Source organism: Vidua chalybeata, chromosome 8, assembly GCF_026979565.1.
Source record: "Vidua chalybeata isolate OUT-0048 chromosome 8, bVidCha1 merged haplotype, whole genome shotgun sequence".
Lineage (NCBI taxonomy): Eukaryota > Metazoa > Chordata > Aves > Passeriformes > Viduidae > Vidua > Vidua chalybeata.
In genome coordinates, this window is record NC_071537.1 from 10326156 (window position 1) to 10350590 (window position 24435).

General features: G+C 39.0%; 1 protein-coding gene across 2 annotated transcripts in view; it reads right to left on the minus strand.

Moving 5' to 3' along the window:
* The window catches only part of ADD3 (adducin 3), a 91860-nt gene that overhangs the window by 59007 nt on the left and 8418 nt on the right, over positions 1–24435 (minus strand). The gene's annotated exons all lie outside the window — the stretch shown is intronic.

Genomic DNA, 24435 nt, shown 5'->3' on the forward strand with positions numbered 1-24435 from the left:
ACCACTGAGCAGGAATGGGTTTTCCTCCTGCATTCATCTTCTAACATGAAAGTAAAATGAGTAAATAAAATAGCAATTGTCTACTGCTATCATCTTTTGTCTTCACAGGCTTTGACCACAAGTTATCTTCAGTCTAACATGACAAATTATTTCCGTCACCTTCCTTTTTCCCTCAGCCACTCCACCAAGAAAAAACAGTTATTTCCTGGGGGACAGGGGCCAGACTCCTTCCTTTCATACATGCATACAAAACATATACTACAATTTCTAAGATCTATAGATCTATTAGACATTTTATGCATTATGAAATTAGACATTTTATGCATTGTGAAAACACTGAGCTCAGCCTACCATGAGGCAAGGCTGGTACTTCTCACCAACTTGTTACCCCATTTGAATTCATCAGGCTGTAACAGACTCTTTCAACCATTCTCAGCTTTTCCTTTTTATTCTTTCATGACTTCACTGTAGTATCCTCAAGCATTACTGCTTAGGTTTTCTCAGCATATCACACTACAAATACTTCACCAGCTTCAACACTTCAGCAGCCTGGTTATCCCATTTCCCATCAGCACTAAAAGCTGGATTATTCAACGTGCTCTAAGAATTTCAGGAGTAAAGAACTGACTTCCAAAAAAAACCAATGTGCACAAAAATAATTCAAGTAGAATTATACAAAATTACTGGAAGACACCATCATTACAAGATACTCAAAAGCAAAAAACAAAATTCCAAGAGAAGTAAAAATAAGATGTTATTGCATCTTGTTTTTGCTCAAATTGCCTTATTTTCCCTGAATTATTTACTTATATAAAGTCAATGCCTTGCTCAGCAGGTTTGCAAATATTTAGGAATGAACAATGCACTTATACAGAGTATTATAGGTGTAATACAGGTAAACAGCCACAAGACTAACAGGAATACAGATTTAGGGGACTAAATTCCCCTAAATTCTCTACCTAGGTGCTCTTTGTGGGGTTTAGGCATATTTGCTCATTTTGCTCTCCTGCCAACTGCTCCCTGGCGGAGCACACAAACAATGGCAGTGACTGGGGAAAGAAGAACAAATTCATTGGCACCAAAATGCCATGCTAGAGCGTGAGTACTCCACAGCATCAGGAATTTAAACACTCTAACGTGACTGTTTATTCTTGGCATGAGTACAGTTTATTTTTCATCTACTTCACACTGTTAGAGATAAGGGAATACTATTTTTACGCAAGCTCCTGATATGTTATTTTAAGCGTAGCCCTCACAGGCAAGAAGAGAGTCTCTTCCAGGCTAGCAGCTACTGTTTCCAGAGGGCATTGACAGACTGCTCTCAGACAGGAAAATTTCATGGTCTCTCCAATTTTCCAGCTTCAGGTCTAGTAGCACAGGTGTGCAGAACACAGAGGTGCCCATATCTGAGATGTCTGACACCACTTCAGTTTCCCTAGAGTGGCACAGCGCTGCTCCCTCCCAGCAGGGCCAGGACAGCAATTGGCTTGCTCAGCTCTGTCCCCACCCCTGGGCACTGCAGAGGCTGGAGATCCTACGGCTCTCAGTAGAAGGAGGTACTGTGGGAGAAAGCCAGAAACTGTGACACTGCAAACATAATATGCTATTGAGCAATTTTTTTCCCTGTCCTTTGTCACAAGCTCTTTGTTACAATCTCTTCTACTTCACATCCCTTCTCCCTATTACCACTCAAGGCACTTTCATAGCTATTCATCCCTCCCCACTTCAAAATTCTCATGATTAAAACAACAAAAATATGTGACAATTATCAAACTACTCTGCCATTTAGTGCTATGACTTAATTCCCTCTGCTTAATCCACTAGGGTCTTTCATCCCATTCTACCTACCCCTGGAGTATGAGCAAGAAATTTTGACGCAGGCACTCATCAAGAAATGTCTTCATTGCACTTTGCATTGTTTAGGTCCCATTCTCAGCTCTTGTTCATCAGTTAAATGCCTCCATACCCAAAATAAAATTATATAATCAATAACAAAGGATGCAGATCATATCAAGAATGGGAAAAAGAAAATCTGGGAAAGAGTAACAGTCAGACATTAAAGAACAAACTCAGAGTCAGTTCTCAGATCAGGGAAAACAACAACAATATACATTCTTGCATGAATAAATTAGGAAGAGAGGTGGATTTTAACTCAAGAGATGACAGCAATTAGACAGATATTGAACAAGAACAGCTTCGAAAAAATTTTCAATACATCTGAATAACCGCATATGTCAGAAATCAGACACACTACACAAATCCTAACAGGATATTGAAAATGCAAGTACAAATTAAGTGCTAAATGTGGGCTTCAGCCTGTAGGACAAAAGAATTTGTGTGTCAGAAATACCATTTATCTTGAGAATTAAAGTACAAAAGCCACTTGGTTACTTGAGAGCTACCTCTGCCTCTCTTAGAGAAGTAATGTTTCAGAGCTGCATTCAGAAACTATGAGTAATCACAGTGATGGATAGTCCAGAAACTGTTGGGATATCCCAAAGAAACATGCCCTGGAATGAAATTATAATCTTCCTCAGCTACTCATATTATAATGGCTGATCAGTGTGCATTAGGAAAATACACTTCTGGTTTGAATCCAAACCTTGACTATAAAAGCAAAGCTCTAGTAAATATTTAAGAGAATTTTGAGTTCCAAACTGAAGAGCTGGCAACTAAGTTCTTTTTTTTTTTTTTTTTTTTTTTTTAACAAACAAAACCATCAAAAGATTGTGCAACTCTAAGAGCCCTTAAGGAAACAATTGGGTATTTTTCATAACATGGTATTTCCTTATACTGCTGACCACAGGAATGCAAACAGTTCCACCAAACAGAGATTTCTTCATTGGAAACAACTGACAATCTAACCATGCTTCCATCTTTTCCATTCTCAGCACTCAGCATACAAAACAGATGATATAATAGAATATAGAACTGTCATACCAGAAGACATCTTTACTATAAATCAACACCTGAGAAGCTTAACAAAAACATATTTCCTAGGAGTTACAGAGAGAATTTCTGTCTAATTATTTAGCACCTTTGATTAACAAAACTGCGATCTACTTATTTATTGAATTTTCCCTAAATACTGTTAGCATCCCTGTCAACCTGAAACAGACCCCTATCCCCAACCATAACTCAGCATATCAGTAACAAGACACATTCCCTGACAGTAAGGCAGGTGGGGCACAAAAACATGGTCTGGTACTCAGCTGAGTTCGTGAAAGGAAAAGCAATGATACCCTTTGTACCTTAGAAGACATCCCATGTAAATCTTATGGATAGATTTCCTCACCACCTTCTTCATTTAGGATTATTTGAGCAATGTCAACTGATACCATGAATCCTTCCAAAGGAAGCTGGAAATGTTTGTGTATCTGTACAGCAATGGTTCTCAGAACTGACATTCTACCAGAAACTGCACAAGGAGACCAAGTAGCAGAGACACCTCAAGGGAAAGGCAAGACAGGACTTACAAAGGGACTTAATTTTCCTGACAGATAATTAACAAGTCACTATCATGGAGAAAGCAATTTACACTCTGTGCTGAACTTCATGCTGTGAAGAGAGAAATATAGGATAAATGAACATAGGCAACTGAAAAAACAGTATTGTCAGAATTCAGGAAGGCACTCGGAATGGGAAAGGTGCTACATCAGCACCCTGACCAATATATGTCATTGCAAATTTGCAACTCAATTAAGGCAAGATTTTAATCAGAGCTACAACTGCACTTAATTCGTTCAATTCAAGCTGAAGGAGAGCAAGAGGAACAAGTCATGAAAGGAGAACAAAACTGGAACGTGTTACAAAGAGACCAAATTGTTTTCAAAAGGAAAAACCAAAACAAACAAAGCCAATGCAAGACAAAGCTTTATGGAGTTAGTTTGCCAAACAAGTAAAGAATTTTGGATGGTAGAAAAGACAGACAAATGTCTTAACTTCAGATAGAGACTTAAAAAGACTTTGCTAGTGTGGAAGTGTTTACAATCCATGGCAGAGAGATTATTACTCTTGTAGTCAAGGAAACCACTCTTACAGGATTTCAAATTTTGGAATTCCCCGTTGAAGAGGGAACATAGGAAAATACTCCATGCTTTTCTAAAAGAAGAATGAATATGGCTCTAGTGTTCCAAACAGAGCCACAAGGCTTTGACAACAAACAGGTTCCAATGGCTCCTCAGAGGAATAGGTCACCATCATTAATGAAACATGTCAATACTGCACTTTCATAGTCTGAGATCATCAATGAGAAAACAGCCATTACATCCCATAATATTTTCACATACAAAACCATTTACCAGGCGTTAGTAAACCAGTAGCTAAACTTTTCAAGCTAGGCTTTGTTTAAATTACTGTATCTCTTGATCTTTTATTTCAAAGGGATGCCCACTGAATTCTCAAAACTGACCTTTCATCACAGCACACTGCTGGTCTTCAAGAATTCAACTTTTCTGAAGTTACAAACATGTGAAACCTCCCCTCCTGTTTAGTTGATTCTGAAGCTCTAAACAAAAATTATACAAAGAAACAGCTTGGTTTAATTATAATAGTACAGCAAAACTTATTTTTCAGTTTTTATCTTAACTAGATAACAAAACCCTTTAGCTGATACATGAAAGTGTGCTGAGATTTAGAACAGAACTCAAAAACTATCTTTTATTTTTATTGCTGTCAACATCCTAAGGAAAAAATATGCACCAAAAACTTCTCAATTTAATCTCCCTGGTGTTGCTAGAGCACTACCATAACTCTGCAGACTGTAAAGCCAGGCAGTAGTAACAGCACACCACGATCACCATAATTAGAACATAGTAATACCAAGTGATGCAAGAAATTGTTTGCTGGTTTTCATTAAAATGCACGGATCATTTTTAATTTTTCCTACAGTCACTGCACCAAGATATATATTCAGAATGGCAAGAAACTACTAGGCAAAATTTATGTAACATCCATACTCAAGATGAATTAGCACTACAATCACTAGAAGCTTTGGTGCTGATAAGGAAGCAGAGACTGATATTAGAAAAATATTACAAATCAAAGCTATTGAAGAGCAACAGAAAACCTTTAATTATGATTTCTGACTGAAATAAATACATATGAAAATGAAGGTGTTAATTCACACTTACCTTATGGGTTATTGTTTATAGTAATACTGGCTATTTCATTTTACCTTTGTCTCCTAATAAACCTCACTTACAAAGGCCCTGTGCTCAACAGTTTGGTGTTGTAAAGAATGGAGTTGCTGTCTGGTATCTATCCTAATGACTGTTTCTCAGCAAGAATAAAACTAGTTTCAGGTGGGGTATTTTAAGTACTCAATTACTAAATTTTCACATAAATACAGTCTAAGCAACGGGAAATGACATTGTCAGAAATCATCTGAATGCCCTTATCTGACTGCTGGGTACAGTTTTGCAACAGGCCTTCTAACTGGCCTTAGGGAAGTAGTTTATACTGCATTATATACTTCTGCTCCCCTTGCTCCCTTCAAATGAGGTGAGGTCCCTGCTGAGACTGGCATGAGGGAAGGTGTGTGTTAATATACTGTAATATACTGCATCTCTTCCGGTAATGGGTTTGTCAAACCAGACAAAACACAAATGCTAACTGCAGCTCCAAAAAGCCTGTCAAGAGGAGGCAGACAGTGCTCCTTTAGCCTTCCTTAGGAAAAATGAAAAAACATAGGTTAAAGCTACACCAAATCCATTTAAGCAAAATAATTTTCAAGCTATGTCCAAGGTTTGGGCAATTGTGAAGAAAAAGACACCTAGCATTTTTCAGCTGCTATTTAATGCCCCTGAACCCATTTTTTCCCTGTTTGTTGTTTGGTTTTTTTTTTTTTTTTTTTTTTTTTTGTCTCACTTCACATATATTCTTGTATTCAGACTTCTCAGATTTTAAATCTCTCCTGAAAGAAAAAATATCTTACATTCCTTTTTAAAAAGGAAACGTGAAGGCACAGCATGACTCCTTTCTCACCTTTTGTTAACACAGGTTTCCTGCTTTCTTCTCCCTGAGACAAAATCTCACATTTTCTGCCAATCTCTCAGTGTCAACTTCAACCCATTGGCTTTTACTGCAGTCTCATTACTGTCCTCTGACCCCACCTACTAATGTATAATTTAGCATTTTCAAAGCTACTCTTGGTTTCTCACCAGAAACCATCCGCTCCAATCACTCCTTCCTTGTGGTTTGCAGGATCCCACTGCTAGCAATAAACACTCCTGACAAAACACAAAGACTACTAATGGTTGTAAGAAATCCTCCACCCATTGCAAGTCCATTCTGTCATGCTACTTCTGCATTCTGTTTTCAGCACCACCAGCCCATTCAGCCTCTTCCACTGCCATGTGAACTCCTGGCATGAGAACTGCCCAGACACATTGTGCTGGCCAACCACCTCAAATGCACAATTGGAAGCAACGTCTTGGTGCTGTACACAGACCACCCACCTCCTCCTCTGCCCAAGAGACCCTACACAGCCTCAATGCTTCAAGAAATGAATGAGCACTTCATGGAGCAAGACTTCTGCTCCCTGGGGTTCCATTTCCCACACAGGGAAACAAGACCAACTTTTCAACTCGCTCAGGTATTTGCAATTGCACTAGATTAACATGTAAAAATACACTTAAATATTCACAGTTATTACACTGGTATAACAGTAGTGGTCTGCCTAAGGATACAAAGCAAGGCAAGATTCATATGGACTCTTTCCATATGTTTTCTCCTATAAAGTAAAAGCAAGACCTAGCAATTACTCTGTTTAATTTCTCAGCAATTCTTTTTGCAAGCTGCCTTTGTCACATCTGTCCTAAAAATGTCAACTCAGGACGTTTTTACTAAGAAGGAATTCTTGATAAATTAATGCTTCAGTCACCTGAGCAGACACTGATTCCTTTCTATTCTCACTTTTTCCTTTAATGCTATTTTGGTTTTATTTTGCAAGCCATCAAATCCACAGCACCTCTTAACCTGCACTCACATACAGTTTTGTCTTTCAGTTCTGAAGCTGAAGTGTTATGTCACTCTACTGCAGCATTACTTCTGAGTATCCCCAGCAAGGTTACTGGCATTCTGCAGCTCTTTCTGAGACTGATAAAACTCCCCCCATACTGTGCCTGGAAACAGGAAGAGAACAGTGGAAATGAAAGTGAAGACCTGCAGCTGAAGTTTGAGGGGGCTGGAGAGGATTTCCCCCGCGCTCCCAATGGTGATTATTAGTGGGGCAATTAGCCCAGTTGCATCAAGGCAGGACAAAACCACCACAAGGAATCTTTGCCTGACAACAGATGATCAGAAGATGTTTCACAACATAAACTTCAAATGTATGATATTATTTTCTTCCAGTATTAACTTATGGACAAAGCCATAGCTGTATCCATGACATCAAATTGTTGCTGCAAAGCTAATAATGTTCATAAAGATCTTGAAACACTTTTCCTCCTCTCTGAAATACCAAGCCCCTTATTTATTAGAACAAGCTGTATTTGGAAGTTGAGGTTATTGTTTGTTTACAAACTGACCAACTCTACTGGTGAAAGAAAAATAAGTTTTCATCAGTATTTGTCCTACTTTATAATGACATTATGAACCAGAAACATTGCCTCTTTATATTCTTTTATTTAATTATGTTCATGAAACAGTCAATTCAGCCCCCAAACGTGAGAAAGGATCAGAATCAACTATAGTTTTATTATTTTAAACTCTGTATCTCAATTGTTCACTTTTGACTTCTGCAAAGCTTAATTCAGCCAACCTCCACCCTAACCCCTGGGAGCATCTTGTACTTTCCAGCCATCTGGACTGTATTTACATTACTAAGAAGAAAGTCAAACTTGCTCATGAACGAAAAAAATCTCCTTACTATCTTTCTGTCTTGTCTCCATAGTTATCTTTTAAGTTCTTACTTTTTCAAAAAAAATTACTGTTCTCTCTGGGGACCCCACTCAACCTCCCTCATGAGCTCTACTGATGTCATACAACTTCTTTGGTTATAATTTCCTAGTGCTGCCTTTAAAAAAAAAAAATTAAAATAGAAATTACTATTTTTCCCCTCAGTTTTCACCCTATCTTCACAAAAGCCCTTACAAACAGCATGAAAGTTCATGAATGATGGATTAGGATAGAAGTAATTGTACCAAAGTGTTTATTTAGACAGTAAAAGTGACAGCTTTGCAAATAAAATGAACTATTGCCAAACTAAGATCAGAGACAAATTTTAAAAGGAACATAGACAAACATTTACTTTTGAACTTGTATCCATTTTAACGGCATTCCTCCCCCTGGCAATGACTGCTGCATCTTGGCTCCTCCAGGACAGAGGAGCACGCGATTTTTTCTAAACTGCATTTTCATCAAACTATCTGTGCTGCGACCCCTCCCCAACACTGCTGATCCAGTGTGCTAAGGAAACTTGCTGAAAAAGCACAAACTGCAGAACACAAGAAACTACTTCAAACTGGTTTTACTTTCAACCACATGTCCTTAAACCCCACCTATTTTTTATTTTATCTGAGCTGCAGTAGAAGTCTGCCTTTTAGTATTTTATAACCCTATTTTTCAGGGCACACTATCTCTTTCGATCAAAGGTAGTCTATAACTATAGCTTATCATTAAAAGCTATTTTGCAGATTTACTCTGCTCCACTTGACATGCACCAGAAATTTGCATCAAGTTTAAATGAAAGCCAGATTGGTGTCTTAGTTACATGGAAAATTAATGAAAGCAATGAGCAATGCTTGACATTCAGCTTTTTAACTAGGAATTGAAAAGCCCCAATGCTTCGTGATGCCTGACCCAAACATCTGACTAATTTCAAATATTAATTCAGTTTAATAAGCTAATGTAATGCCTGTATAAGGGGAAAATGCCAATGTAACATTAATTAGAAAACACTTAATAGGAAGAAAAATACCTTTCTAGAGGGGTGTTTGCTTTAAGAGAACTACCTACCGTTGTTTATTTTCAAGCTGAACCTCTGAATTTAATTCAACAAAGTGACCCTTCAGAGGCATAATGACTTTTAATGATCATGTCAAGTATCTTCTTGTCTCTTCAGCAGCTCTTCTGGAATACCAAGGACTAGAAGTTCAATTACAGATGTATGGTACTCTGCATACCACAGAGAGGTAACAACGAATTAAAAATGTAATGAATATGCCCACATGAAAAAATAACTACTGAAATAACTCACCCAAACACTACCACATTCTGTTTGCTTTCTTTTAAGGATGCCAGTTTCTAGAATGATTCAACATTGCCCCTTCCCAATTTTTTCCTCCTTATCTCCAAAACTCAAAAGACTAGCAGAGCGAATAAACGTAGTTTGTCATTAAAAGTAGCTGAAGTGTTGTGAAGATGCAACATCTCTGCTTTAGGGAAGCACAGCTAAATTACTTATCAGAAACAAAACCCCAGGAGATCTGTTATCAGTTGAGCAATACCTGTACTAAAAAGAACTTCCCTCCCTCCATTTCAAGCTGTTCAAATTTCCCCTAAATTTTGCAATATTTTTTCCTTTTGAAGACATGGACAATAAACATTCAGGCAACCCTCAACTTCCTTTTATTGAGACACAAGCTGAACGTTTTATGCAAACTACTAAAAATAAGTTTTACTTTCAGCAGTGATAACTCCTCACAACTTTAATCAAAGGAATAGCAATCACAGCCTAATGGATCCTGTTCTCTAGAGCATCCAAGTTGAAAAATTATCAGTAGGAGACTATTCACTGCGAAGAAGAGAAGAATCTACCAAGAAGTGAGGACTAATATATTTGCACTTAGCCTGCCTCAATTTGGTTTTACATGTTTCTAACAGAGAGAACAAGAAGTGACTTGATGCTCAGTCTGCAGCTATGGTATGAAATTAGTTTCTAAGGAAACAGGGCAGAATCCAAGGGACAAAATTTCTGTGTTTGTGCTGCTTCTGTAGCAAACACAGCATCAGCTGAAGAAGGCACATGAAGCAAAACTCCAAACCGATTAAGGGATTGGCTCTTTGGCATCCTGAATTAGCAATTTAACTGGCAGCCTCACTGGTGAGGAACTCATCTGTTTGAAGGAGAGCACAGAGGTGTAAGCAGGATGCACACCAGCTCACAGCCACTGCCAGCCTACTCCTCTCAACTGCAGTGCAGGAAGAGACACTAAAAATAATACAGCTGGCACTTAATATAGTCTGCTCCTTCAGGCATGCAAAGGCTCTGCTGTGACTTTTAGAAAATCTGACTGCCCACATCTCATGGTTCCTCTTTCAGAGGAAAAACAAATCTTTAACTAGTATGGCAGAAAACTTTTCTGTCCAAGAACTCAAAGTGGGTCAGATAAAAGGTGCTGATTTTCAAGGGAAGTTTCTACACCATGAATGCCAAGCAGGTTTCCCCAGCGTGGTGAGCACTGGACTTTGGAGAGCATCCCTCCAACCTGGTGGCATGGGGCTGTTCTGGATGCTCTCCCCAGCTGGTGCTGCACCCTACGTGCAGGGTTTGCACTCAGGATGCAGACAGGCAAGAAGGGCAGCTACACCAGGGAACTCCAGCTGATGAGATCCTCCAGGCCAAAATAATCAGAATTCCTTGGAGAATTTAAAACTTCTGAGGTACGTGGTGCACTCTGAAATGAAACATTCCTCCTATCAACCAGCCACATAACTCACTGCTTAGCAACAGAGGTTGCACGCGTGTACCTGTCTGCAAGAGGAAAAACAACTCTTGTTATCCATCATTCTCAAAACACGGCAACACAATTTCTTTCTGAGTATACACAGGGTTTGTTGTTTGCTTTTTAAAATTACTTTAAATTCATATTTCAATATAAATCCAGATCCCCTCTACATTCAGTGAAAACTAGATCGTGAATTGAAAATAAAATGTTTCTAAAGCAGTTTCAATACAGGTGTTTGAGTAAGGCTAATTTCAACTTGAAAGGGAACTCTCTTGGTTTGCTGCAGTCGGTTTGGGCAGTGAATTCTTTTTGCACAGCGTTCCTTTTCAGAAGGAAAACATCAATGCACCTCAAAATCTCAGTGTTAAGTGGGAGTAAAACTGTTTGCCTGACAGCCAGAGGTGACAGCCCAGCCCTGAAATCCCAAATACATTACCACAGGCTGGGGTATTATTTCCACTGTGCTATTCCACTGCAGAACACACATCAATACTCATCTCTGTCCATAAATCAATGGCACCTATTTTAGGCACAAAAGCTTCAAAATAAATCCTTCTGACCAACCTCTCAAATTAATTATGCAAATGTTGTATCAAAGTGCACAGATAATTTTTACTTCAAATTTTTAAAATCTGCACAGATACTCTGAAAGGAAAAGAAACAAAATGCCTAATTACACACACTGAATAATCCAGATAATGGCCTGTCACATGCATCATTCTGAATGCAAATCAGAACAATGGTTTTAGCTGTAAACACAATGTGGAAACATCAAGTAACTTTGGTCTTTGGCAAGAACACGCTTTCTGAAGATTACCTTCTGTATTCAGTGGGATTCATATATATATATATATATAAAACATATAATGAAGCATTTTCCCTGCTGAATCTCAAAGCCTTTCCTTACAAAACATACTCTGTCAGTTATTCCAAGACAGATGAATTGTATTTCTCCAAACAGAAGGAGACTGCCTCTTACTGCTCTGCTAGAAACACTAAAAGCAAAAAAAAAAAACAAAAAACTTGTTCAATGCTTTACTTTCGCTCAAGCAAAGTGTGATTGGTTTTGTATCCAAAATATCCACAAAGTGTGGCTGTACTCAGAAGCTCCTGTGCTGAGGAGCACAACCAGCTTAAGAGAGTGGAAGAAAGCCATACCCAGAGCAAGGAACTAACCTCCTAATGCCTACTGTGGAAATGAGTCCTAGCACACACTCCAGGCATGTTTAGGAGGTAGGATTTTCTTCATTTCAGCCTGCTTCTTCCTAACACAGCAAGATAACCATGCAGAAATCAAGTGACCTTCCAAAGGAAGGGCTAAAACTGAATAGATGAGAATGCCCAGGTTAGACATGCCAGGGAGGCAGTGGAAACCACTGCTGTCCTCTTTGCCTGGTACTATAAAATTCCTTGTACCACTGCCCATGCTATTAAGACAAATTTCAGCAAGTGTAAAACCTTATTTCATGACAATGTTATTAAGGGGAGGTTAGGCTTTTAATGAGATAGTTTCACAGGTTAAGAAATTGAGGCTGGAAATTCAAATTAGGAATTTCAGTGGCAACTATGGCTAACAGTGGCTGAAAGGTCTAAGTGCAACAGGAAAGTCTGTCTGCTGTATGGTGCAGCAGTCTTCACTTCCCACCCAAGCTTTGCTTTCTAACACCTTTTGCCACTTACAGATAAAACACAAGATACTAAATTTCATGCTGCAGTTTTATTAGTTTTAAGGTATGAAGAAAATCTATGAAAGTAACAATACAGGAAAATAAATGCATGACTTTTTAAAGTCACCTCTCAGTAGCTGCATTGCTAACAAGATCCTCAGCTTAGGCTAAAGGCATTTATTGCACACACCTGGATCCCTTCAACAAAAGTTACTTTAAAGAAAGGAAGGGAGTTTGTGCTGATCAAACAGAACACTCCATTAAATGGTGATGCAAGACTGCATGAGATACACATTGAAGGCCAGCAGAATTAATCCACGTCCAGGTGTAAAATAAAACAGTACTACAGAATTGTAAGATTTCCTGAGTATGTGCACTTCAGCCAACTTACACAAGCCCTTACCTATCTCTGAAACTCACTTTTTTACACTGCTGAAACTGCTAAACTCAAGGAAAAAACCAGCCACTTTCATGTGCTACTTCTAGAAGGCAGTCACACTGAGAACTTGCACATCAAATTCAGTTAGGAAAGTGAACAAAACTAGAAGAGACACCTTCAGTTTGAATTTGTTGAATGTTTTAATGATTCAAGTCTAATTTTGAGGTTTTCGCTAAGCTTTTCTTTTTGCTCTTTTAGCATAATCTGCCTATCGAGATTAGGTTTCAAAATGTAAACAGGGACTTGTTACCTACTTAAACAGAAATCCTTTCCAGTGTAACATTTATTAAGACACTACTTAAAACACTGTCTGTACTCTCCCCTCTCTGTCTTCCTGACATGAACTCACCCCTCATTTGCTGTTCCATTCAACAAACTCTTGTTACTTGGTCCATTTCTGTTGGCAAAATGCACAAGTTTGTGTGTTTGTAGGAAAACAACTATAACTACTTGACAAATACCTTAGGAATTGCAAGTTGCAATTATCAAAACATCTCATGAGCTTTCCCCTAAGTTTGCATCACCTATAGGCTTGCTAGCAAACAGCAGTCATGCATGCAAGTTTCCTGTTTTAATATTCCTCCTCCTCCTTTTTTAAGTAAGATTATTCTCATCCTTAGAAACAGGAAGTCATTAAATTAAAAATGTTTATACTAAATGAAAACACACATATTGCCTTGACTTCTACTCAGTGACTATTGGGTGGTCTCAATCTGAACCCACTTTCTGACCAGCAAGTGCCTCCCTTGGAGAAATTATCAAAGCATGGCCTCAGAGACCAAGGATTGGAAAGGTATAAACTATCAGCTACTATAATTACAGTTCAGGATATAACATTTTTTTAGAAGACTTTAATATACCCCAACAAAACTCCCAAACATCTGTTTTCAGTAAGTATTTAAATAAATGTTTTTCCCGAGCTATATCAGAAATAGCTGGTGCTGTGTGCTTCTTGGGATGAGGTCAGCAGTGTGTGTTAGTGCAGAGCCTTTGCTGCAGTAATCACCATGTTTATTTGTGACAGAGTGTGGTTGAAGGGGGAAATCCACAGCCCGCTGGCATGCTCCACTGTGACCCTCAGAACCCCGTCTGCAACCGCCTGTGATCAGTGCCTCCAACATGCCAACGTCTGGTCATACTCTTCTTATTCATAAACTCCTCATGTTTCCTCTTGAAATTGATAAACATAAAAAAAAAAAATCTTCATTTTACTACTTGATAACAATACATTGATTGGCCCACAAAGACTTCCCATGCACAGAACATCTGACTACAACACTCCCCACACTAAGAAAAATCTGTCATTTGCTATTTGAGTTTATTGTCAAACTTACTACCGTTTGCTTTTTATGGATATAAAGTACATCTCAGGAAAAGCCAAACTTCAGTCCATCAGCACACATTTTCAACTGCTTTTTCAACACCACCTGTCCTTATTACAGGAAAATGGACTTCCTCCCAACCTCAATATTTTAAATATTAAATAATTGGAAGAAGTGAAGAATGCTTCTCAGAAGGGAGCTGCACAGCAGTTCCTGAGTGATCATGAGCACTTCTGGGAAACTGGAATGCTCTTCCAGCACGCCCACTTGCTTCCTGTGAACAACCAGTGTGCAGAATTATTTGGGGAGGTCTTCCAAAGTGCTGAGAACATGATTTCTGTGCATTTTGATGCTCTATGAATCACCAAGAACAGAACATGAAGCCAAGAAACATTAAAACATGCACATGCATATTCAACAAAATAAGAGCTGCTAAGACTAATAATACCAAAATATATCCTGAAAATAGCAGGAAAAGGCCAACAGGAAGCTACACATTATGCCACTTCCACCTGAGACTCTTTACTTTTGTTTGGACCCACAGATCAATATGAATGTCAGGAATTAATAAAGCTAAGCAGCAGAGATCAGCTCTCCAGAGACCAGCCACATCTGCTCAGCAATGCCAAGCTGCCAGCTGGACAGAGTCCCAAAAGCCTTTAAAGGGTCATCATGCACAGCAAAAGCTTGTACTCGAGTAAAAACCTTTTAGCTTAGCAACTAAAAAGGTAATAGATATTCTGTTAATTACATTAAGTAATTAAGTCATGTTTAGCTCTGTTAATTAGGGTGCCTAATTTTAAAAGGTCTAATAGCCACAATATTTAAATTTCTGGTTTGTTTGGGTAATGCAAGAAAAAATCTATTCTAAACCACTGTCATTTTTTTTGACTGACTCAAAAAAAAGAAGTTATGCTGTCAACAGAAAAGTTAATCAGTTGCAATGAAGAGTCAAATTATTACTTGTCGAGTACTGCATATTCTAAGCAGCTTTAGTGTATGAATAATCAGTTAAGAAATGCAAAATGAAAGACACCCTGGACCTCAGTCGAGATCAGCAAGCGCACAAAGATACTTTATCTGGGTACAAATTGTCAAAATGCTCTTTCCTTGTGCACATTCGATAGGAGCCTGTAGGGAAGAAATAAACCCTGCAGCAGATGACATTTGCCTCCCTCCCCAGTACGTCCCTCACTGACACACAAAGTCTGGCAGGGTAGAAAAGCTCCCATTGAGCTTTTGATACATGAAGCTATTCCTGAAATAATTGCTGGCCTACGTGGAAAGTGCTCCTTTCAAATATCTCAGATTCAGGAGTACAGTACCATCCATGCTCAGTTAAACACGGCTTCATCTACAGCTTCTTCTACAGCTGCAGGTGGCTCAACTTTCATGTGACAAAGACACAGCTGACACCCTTCAACACCTTGGCAGGCATGTGCTGAGGAGATCTGCTGTTTGGGGTTACAACAGCTGAAACCCCATTGTGTAGCTCCCCCTGCTCCCAGGGCATTGCAGCCCAACACTCTTTTCCATATCACACCTCTGATGTTTGCAAGGTATTTCCAAGTCTTATCTTCTGTCTTGTTTCCAAGCAGAACCCAAGAGATGAGTCCAGGCTGGACCACTACAAGCCCCACAGACAGCTTGTTCTGTAAGCAAAGAAGCCACTTCTAAGAGCACAGTTAAGATCAGCCTGCTGAAATTAGTCTGAACAATTCATGTTCAGCACAGCAACTGCAGGGCTGGCCATTTTGATAAAAGCAGATCACTACTCTCAAATTTTACTCAGAGCAGTGGCCACTACCAGAGGGTTACTCCCAGTCCTAAAAGCCGTTGTGTCTGTGAAGGTTTGTCACTGCACAGTAATGCTCTTTCTGACCCTGTGCAATGCATCAGGAGCACTTCCAGCATCACAGTCCCACTACAGAATGTGGGACACTCCCCATGAAGGCACCTGGAATTATTAGCCCCCATTCAATTAGCAAATTCAGCTACTAATTTTATATGCCTTTAAGCAGGGCTTATAAACCACAACACAGTGCCCCACACCAGCCATCTGGAAATGCAGATGTCATCTGCTCACCTTGGTAATCTGCTGCAAGGTTTTTCAGATGAAGATGTATTTCATCTTGTGGTGCTATATAAATAAACAAAGTATTATAAACAATCATTTTATCTGACTGGGGTTATGTCATATGGTTTGCTTTCTCTATGAAAGAAAACACGTACATAAAGTGCAACCAGATGTTGTTGGCAGAGAATCCATTTAATATGGACTCATTTCCAAAAACATGATTACAGATGTGGCCTACATCCTGAACCCAGTATTTAAGGAAAAATTCTATGTGAATTTCACCCATTTTCTATATTTTCTCTAAGTCTCCTAACTCACAAAGAAAATGTTTCCTAGAACTGAAAAAGTTGCATGCCCTCCCCTTTCACAAATCCACAAAAAAAAAAAAAAAAAAAAAAAATTCAAGCACTCTTATTAAAAAAACCTGAGCATGCTACTGAGGAAACCCTGCTTTGTAGCAGCTCACTGCTATACCAGCTGTGAGAAGGCAAAGATGCAGGTTACAACTAAGTCTATACTGAGCTTCCTTGCTACAAACAATACTTAGCTAGCACTGCGCCTGACCTGGAATTTGATTTTCAAAGTGTAAAAATAGATACTACAACTCTGCTTGCAGAACTGCGGAAACTGTAGACGCTCTAAGCAATTATTTGTAGTGTTTTAAGTAAAGAAATTAAAAGTCAACTGAAACATAACAAAGTTTTTTATTAATAATATCATCCTTAAAATCTCTTAAAAATCTAGAGAGCTCTCAGTAAGGCAATTGATTTAATTGGTGTACTAAAGGATTGCTTAGGATATAAAGGGTTGTTTAATTCTGATAAAACCCTGAGCAACCAACAAAAAGAACAGAAACAACAGAAAAGTTTTAAATTCAAAATCAGTAAAGTCTGAATAAGAACTCCATTGTTTCATGCTTGCTGATCTATAAAATCCTATCTAGAGCCTCAAGAAAATTAGAATAAAGCTCAAACTCTTTTCAAAACAGAAAAGAAACAGTACAGAAAGACTGACTGCATCATTCCACATTTGAACCCAAGAGATTTTCACCATATTTGATATCCAAGTATTGAATTAATTAAGAATAGTCCTCTTAACAAACACACTCCTGAATTAGATCAGACAAGTTCATATATATATGAATAGAGGATCCAATGCTTAAGAAAAATTGTCTCTCTATATAATCATTACTCTCACTCTACATCCATGATCATATGAAGTCAAACTAGTAAGCCCCCCAAATGTTCAGTGGTTACTGAGACTATTCCCTTAGCAATGTATTTATTGAAGGAACGAAAATACTTGAAAAGCTGGGTTAGTTAACTACCAGTGACATCACTGAGAACCAACAGTTGAAAAGAAAGCAACCCCTTTCCCCAAACTATCTTTTGATCAGACCTTTAAAAAATAAAACTAAGTAATTCTTCCAGAGGACTGCACCACTTAGGAGCACCTACATTTATTGGTAAAGCTCATATATTTGATTAATCTAGATTATCTTTTCCAGGCAAGGTATTAAAAAGATCATATGAAATGATGGAAAAGTTAAAAAATAAAAATCAAAACAGAGGAAAGTCCTACTTTCACCTGTGAAATTCTGTGTCAGAAGATGTGAATGGAGCTGAAATGTTAAAATCCTCTCACGACCAGCCAATTTCTAATCAACAAGTACATTGCTACTTGCTTCTGGAGGCAGGAAGATGGGACAACTGGAATTTTACACAACTATTTAAAATGTCCCAAGCGACCTTTAACAAGAGTTTTAAACATCTGTTTTGAGAATCATTTTCAACAGGATTAAATATATATGCATGGCTGTATAAACACTGTCTTTAGTGGGGGAATTGATTTAAAGTGTGGTTACACCTTGTTCAGAGAGGAAGCTCTGGCGAGGCTGGATAAACAAAGCTCTGAGCCCAGAGGAGAGCAAAGCACCTGTTCCTGCTCCACGAGGAAAAGGTTCTTCAGTGAGAGAGGCTGCTGAAGTGTCCAAGCTCTGAAGCTCAGCTGTGCTCTCACCCAAGTGTCTCCAGCTCCTTTGGTTGGTGGGTGTGATGCAGGTGAGAGGCTGTGCCCACATGCAGTCTATTGCAGCGTATTTAAAAATTACCTCCCAACTTCAACTGCTACAGCCTCACTTAAAAAGAGAGCCCTGATGTGTAGGTGCACTTACCTATTATTTATAACAGAAGCCTTGCTAGCAAAGCATTTTCTTTAAACGTAAAAGAAACCCCAGTTTGAGAAGCCTACCTATGGATGGGGGTAGGAGAAACAAATGAGGATGTATGTGTATTTGTTTATTTTCTTCAGAGGGAAGACAAATAAATGGAATTGCTTGAGAACCCAAAACCTTACAGATGGTTTCTAGACACATTAATGAATCAATGGCAAAACCTTCATTCATCTACTAGCTGCCAACTACTTAACATGAAGGGTTTAACTGTTGCCAAGATGGGTGAACATGAACAGCTGTCACATCAGTATGGGATAAAATATCTTAAAAGGAGAAAAATAACATACTGCAGCACTTACACAGCTTGTGTTAAGAAGTTTGAAAAAAAAAACTCACAGCCCAAGTCTTCTCAGAGATTAAGCCAAAATACAGACAGAATATTTAAATATAACAGCAATCTGAATAATGAGCTGAGAATTAACAGAGAGTTGTTATCTGCATAGAGCTGAGAAGACCCACAGATCCAGGCCCCTTGTACCAAGAATCTGTATGCAGGCATAATAACCTAAGTGTGCTATTCACTGCTCTGCTGGGCCACCTTAATTAGCCAGACTTGAGTTTGCCTTGTTTTGAGGCTTCCAGCATCCTTAGAGTGCTCTCCAAATAGCAATTCAAAGCAGGAATGTGATTGAGGGGAAAGCCTCGGCTGGCCACAAACAGTGCCGTGAATACCTCCTGCCTTTCTGCTCCCTTAAGGGCTGAGCCAAAGAAAGAGCTGTGCCTCAGCAGCTGTGGGTCCAAGTCCAGTGCAAACTCCTCCCCATAAGATGCTATCAAGGAAGGCACTGCATCTCACTGTGGTGACAGTTCTTTCTGCTCTTACAACCACCACCCCTCAATGCTGATCTATCAAGTACACCAAAGAGAGCACTCTCATTAGAAAGCTGCACAATTGCACACTTTTGGTCATTTGTGCTAGTTCAGTTTACCACAAAGAACAAACAACTACAAGATCAGATCCTCTTACAGTAAATAACGTTACTCAGACCTCTCAGGAAACTTAATTTCACACAACTGCAAGGTAAATAAATAATTTGAAGATATCTGCTGCAACCTTTTATGTTCTTCACACCGAGTTACACAACCTTGCAACCCTCAAAACCCAAAGGTTTTTGTAGATCCTGTTCCTTTACAAAGCATCCATACTCGTGTCACCTCTGGTCACAAGTAGACATTTCAATAAATTTCTGGATAGACAAATCCCACTTTTCAAATGCTTCAATAACTTAGGCACTTCAGGGCAAACTTTTTTTTCTTTCTTATGTAATGCCCACTGCTGGAATCCAGAGAAATATTTTCAAAATTTTATCCTTGGGGCGACATGTAGTTTTACTCCTTCTGTCAGCTTGCTTTCTTTCATCAAGCAGAATCCTCCTTTACCACATATTGCATAAAAAGACTAAAAACACTGTGTGAAATAAATGTGACCATAATGCACAGGGCTGATGCACTGCAAATACTAATCTCAAATCACATTTTTTTGCTCCATGACAAATCTAATTTTCATCCTCCGAAGTGCTACATGTTAGGCCACTGTAAGGGCTTTCATTTTTACCATTTTTACTTCTAAGCCACTAAAGGTAGAAAAGATGCAGGAACAGAACTTAGTTATGCCATTGAACCCTAATAAGAGAAAGAGCATTAGGAAAGCTTCTCCTAGATTTCTGTGAATAAAGAATTGGATAAGGTATATGGAAGAGCACATGCAGAAAAAGATGGGAAGAGGAAAGAGTTTTGTGTGCTGGGTATGATTCAACTACTGCATCCAATGCGCAAAGATACAGAGCTTTTTGAGAATAAGGGTGGGGGAAAATACCCCAAAGCATTCTAAAATAATTAAAAGGACATTTAAACAACAGCTACAATTTTGACTTCAGCTTTACTGTAGTCTCTCTTAATTTGTAAATGTCAAAACTAATATTATGGTTTTTTCTCCTCCTCTCTCCTTGAGAAGTATCTGCAGAAAACTGCAGCAGTGCACACTCTCTACCCTGAAAGACCAATGTTCTGGCATAGCAGAGGCAGTGAAAAACAGATTCAGCATCATTCCCCTTCTGGCAGTGCTCAGCATGAGAAAGGGAGAAAGCTACCAGCATACCCTGCGCTCTTGCTTCACACTGTATTTCTGGCTGACAGTCATTTATTTATAGAATCTCACAGCAATTTTGCTTGTAACCTGAAGTTCATTGTGATTATTTTATCCCTATTTTAGCACATTACAGTTAATAACATTTTATAAGTGTGGTAAAACACAAAATATACCAATAACAGCTAAGGGAGTTGCAGCAAGTGAGAGGCTACAGAAATGAAGGTCAGGCACTTGCTCTGCCAGAGAACAGCACTGCTTTTCACTAAGCATGAGCTCAATGCTTGGAATCAGCATTTCAGAAACCCCAGGCACAGGCAGGTCTGTTACACTGGCTTTAGTGATAGTCCTTTCAGTGTCTCCTGTTGGATTTACTGCTCTAATGGCATTTGAATCAAGGCAACTTCCTGAGTAAGCCAGAATCCAAAATAAATGCACAAAGATAAAATATAGTGATTAAAAGTATTGCCCAAATCATCTGCTATTGGTCTCTCAGTTCCTTCAGGCACTCAAACTGCCTCAATTTTAAACTCTGCTTAAAGTAAAATGAATGAATGCCAATAAAAAAGTTTGATGGAAAATCCAACATCAGCCAAATCTGGCATTGTTTGTTTCAGTTATATGGAATCATTGTGTCCGGTCCTTGAATCCTCTTTATTATATGCTCATTTCCCCTGACTGAAGAAACCTCTCTAACAAGAAAACCCTCAGGAGCCATAATTTAACAAAGACAGCATCCAAACTTGATACGACTGTATGAATGAAGCCAGTAATCTGGGTATGGTTAGAGTTGGAAAAAAAAAATTCCAATGGACAAAATGAAAAACTACATTTGATAATAAATCTTCTTTTTATGAGTAGGCTTAATAGTCTTCCTCTTGGTACGAGAATGTAATAGTGTCTTCCTTGCCAAGAAACAAAAAAAGGACAGAAAACCCACACATGACAAGAACTGTAAAACACAGAATAAACATCAGATACACAAAGTATTTTCAAAAAGTTCTTATTAACCAGACTATTTAAGAACATCAATGCTTTAAATGAGTCCTCAGAAAGGCAGCAGAAGTCAGAGACACCAGGGCTGAGGCAAAATGAGACAATTGCACAGGAATTACTACAAATCCCTCCACACACTATACTATTACAAGAAAGCAACAGGCTACATGTGCAAGCATGGCAGTCACACACAGACCTTGGGCTGGAAGATACCCACACCACCTTTTTACTACCAAACAGCTGAGAACACAAAACTAACTGAGCTTAAATGAGGGTGGTGTTTGCACCCAAACCCCGGCACTGCTGTTTTGACAACGTGAACAAGAGCAAAACTGCTGCTACTCCTGTGCATTCAAAAGGTGCCCACTACAACAAGCTCCCTCTGAAGCCATTTGGCTACTCTTAAAGTCTGGGGGCTCTGTTTTGGTTTATCTAACACTGAAATGCTACCAACAGAAACCAAGTTCACACTGGAGCAATACTGCAACAGGCAAAGTAATTTTCAGAAGCTCTATCTGTTGAAGTCAGTATCAGGTCGTCCAACACGCTGACACAGCTAGAGCTGTTATTTTTAAACACAGCCATAGTCTATTTAACTAAAGCATCTTTACTCTGACTGAGCCAGTATTACTTTGATAAGACTCCTTAAGTCTCTACACTGAAGCCTGCATATCATATGAAACAGAGAAAATGCAAACCTTGGAAGACAATCCTTCTCTGCAGCTAGAAGAAGAGAAAAAAGGAGAAGAGAGGTGCAGGAGAAAGCTGGGAGGACCTGGCACTGCAGACAATAAAGTGCTATCTGCAGGACAGCTATTCACACTGAGAGCTTCTATCACTCACCACCTGCACAGAGATGCACTGGAACAATTTCAGTCAACTCCAACAGCAAAGAGCTTTCTGCTGTTAGGAACTCAGCATTACACTTCTAAAACAATTCTTCTGCCAAGTTTGTTTAAAGCAATGCTAGGTTTTCTTACACGTTGTTTAACTGATGAGAACCTGGATGGAAGGAGAAGAGTCAATGCCATTGTCAAAAGCACATAAGAGGCTGCAAGCTAGCATTAGTATTTTGGGTGGCTCGCTGAGATATGCTAAGCAACTTATTTGTATACATTTTCTTCAATGGAATTCTGAATTCTTTATATATAAAGTTATCTTTTAAACATATGCAGAAGTTCATTACTAGAACCAAGAGCAGCCCCACCCTTCCCTCTCACCAAAGAAAGAATTTGTTCTATACATATAGATACTGTGGCCTACTTGATGTAATAAAGTTCTCCTATGGCAGTATTTAGCCTCCACTTCTTATATATAACTTATGAAATAAAGAAAAAGTAAGAGAAGCAATGGTATATACTACTCAGTAGTGCAAACCTTTGAATTTTACTATAGAAAATTCAGTTGTGCATCTTGTGCTATGCATGGATACTGCAGGCTCTGGAGGCAAGGGAAGACTGCTGTGGAAAGCAACACCAAGTGCCCAAGACCAGCACACCACACAGGATTGTCACCCACTGGCAGCCACACAGAGCTGGGATATGGGAGCCACACAGCCAAGCTTGCTGAGATTATTTTAATTAAAATAGTTTTGAAATTATGTCGCTTTGCCAAAACATTGCATTTATCCCAGAATCTGCCTTTAAACATGACTGCTCCCCCTCAGATTCTGAGAGCACTGGGAGAGTAAGGGGGAACCTCACAATCTGGGGGCTGCTGCCTTGTATCTCAAAGCCTAGAGAAATGGTTTGATCACTCTTGCTCTCCTACCAGTCAGTCCCCTTGCAGAAGACTCGGCTCACCGACACCTTCCACATCCAGTTTTCATTGCCTCCCAGTGCTGCAGGCAGTGCAGAGCATCACCACACCAGGATTAAGGGGCTGGAGTCTACCTGCAGCCTGGCACTGACAGTGCCCCATCTTCCTACCCCCGTTTTCCCTCTTTCTCTCCATTGTGTTTGACACCTTGTACACAGCCTAGTGTTCACTCAATCCTCTCTTGAGTTAATTCAACTTCTTAAAGAGAGTTAATGCAGTCAAAGGGGGAGAGGAGCTTTTCTGCTGCAATTTACAGCAAATTGCACAAGTTCAGCAGGGCTTACAGAAGAGAGGATGAGGCAGGACCACAGGGCCAGGAGGGAAGAGCAGGATATCCCCTTTAGCTTGGTTGTAATGTACAACCCACATATTTCAGTCAGATGGAAATCTGTCCTAGAGAGGAGCAACTGCACTTAAGAGGTGATTATATTTATTGGAACGGGGTGACATGCAGACTTCTTATTCGACAGGGCTCTTAAATAGGATTACAGGGCTTTAATTTGGTTCTTTAAATTGGTTTTGGAGAGAGAGAGAGAGAAACACAAAAAAAGTTTAGAGAGAGGGTGGAATAACCTTGGAGGGAGTACACTACATTATGCCATATCAACCATAATAGCTTCCCTAGCACAAATATATGCTTGTGCACATTCTCCAAGTTAACTAATAAACAAGAGACCCATTAAAAAGATAATTACTTACACTATGCATTTGCACACTGCAACCAGTAATTTTGTAGCTTTAGTTCCATCTTTCAAGTATCACTTACATTGACAAGGAAAAGTGGCAACAGTGTATGTCACAAAAGGAGTAAACAAATGACCTTTATCTGATTTTATTAAAGTAATAAAGGACAGACTTTTTTTTTTTTTTTTTTTTTTACTTACTTCAAAGAGAGTTTTATAGCTAGCTACCAGCAGGGTGTGGACTGAAGTTAAAAACTTTGAAATGGGTCCCTGTGAAATCTGAAACCAAAATACAGCAGAGGTCACCTCTCTGTGAAGAACCCCTTGTCTGTATGTATACTATAAGCAAAGCTCTGTTAGCTCAGCCTCAGTAATAATGTGATTCAACTTAGCCCCTGGGAATAGCAACAACATCAGGTTTCTACTACAAAGATAAATTTACTG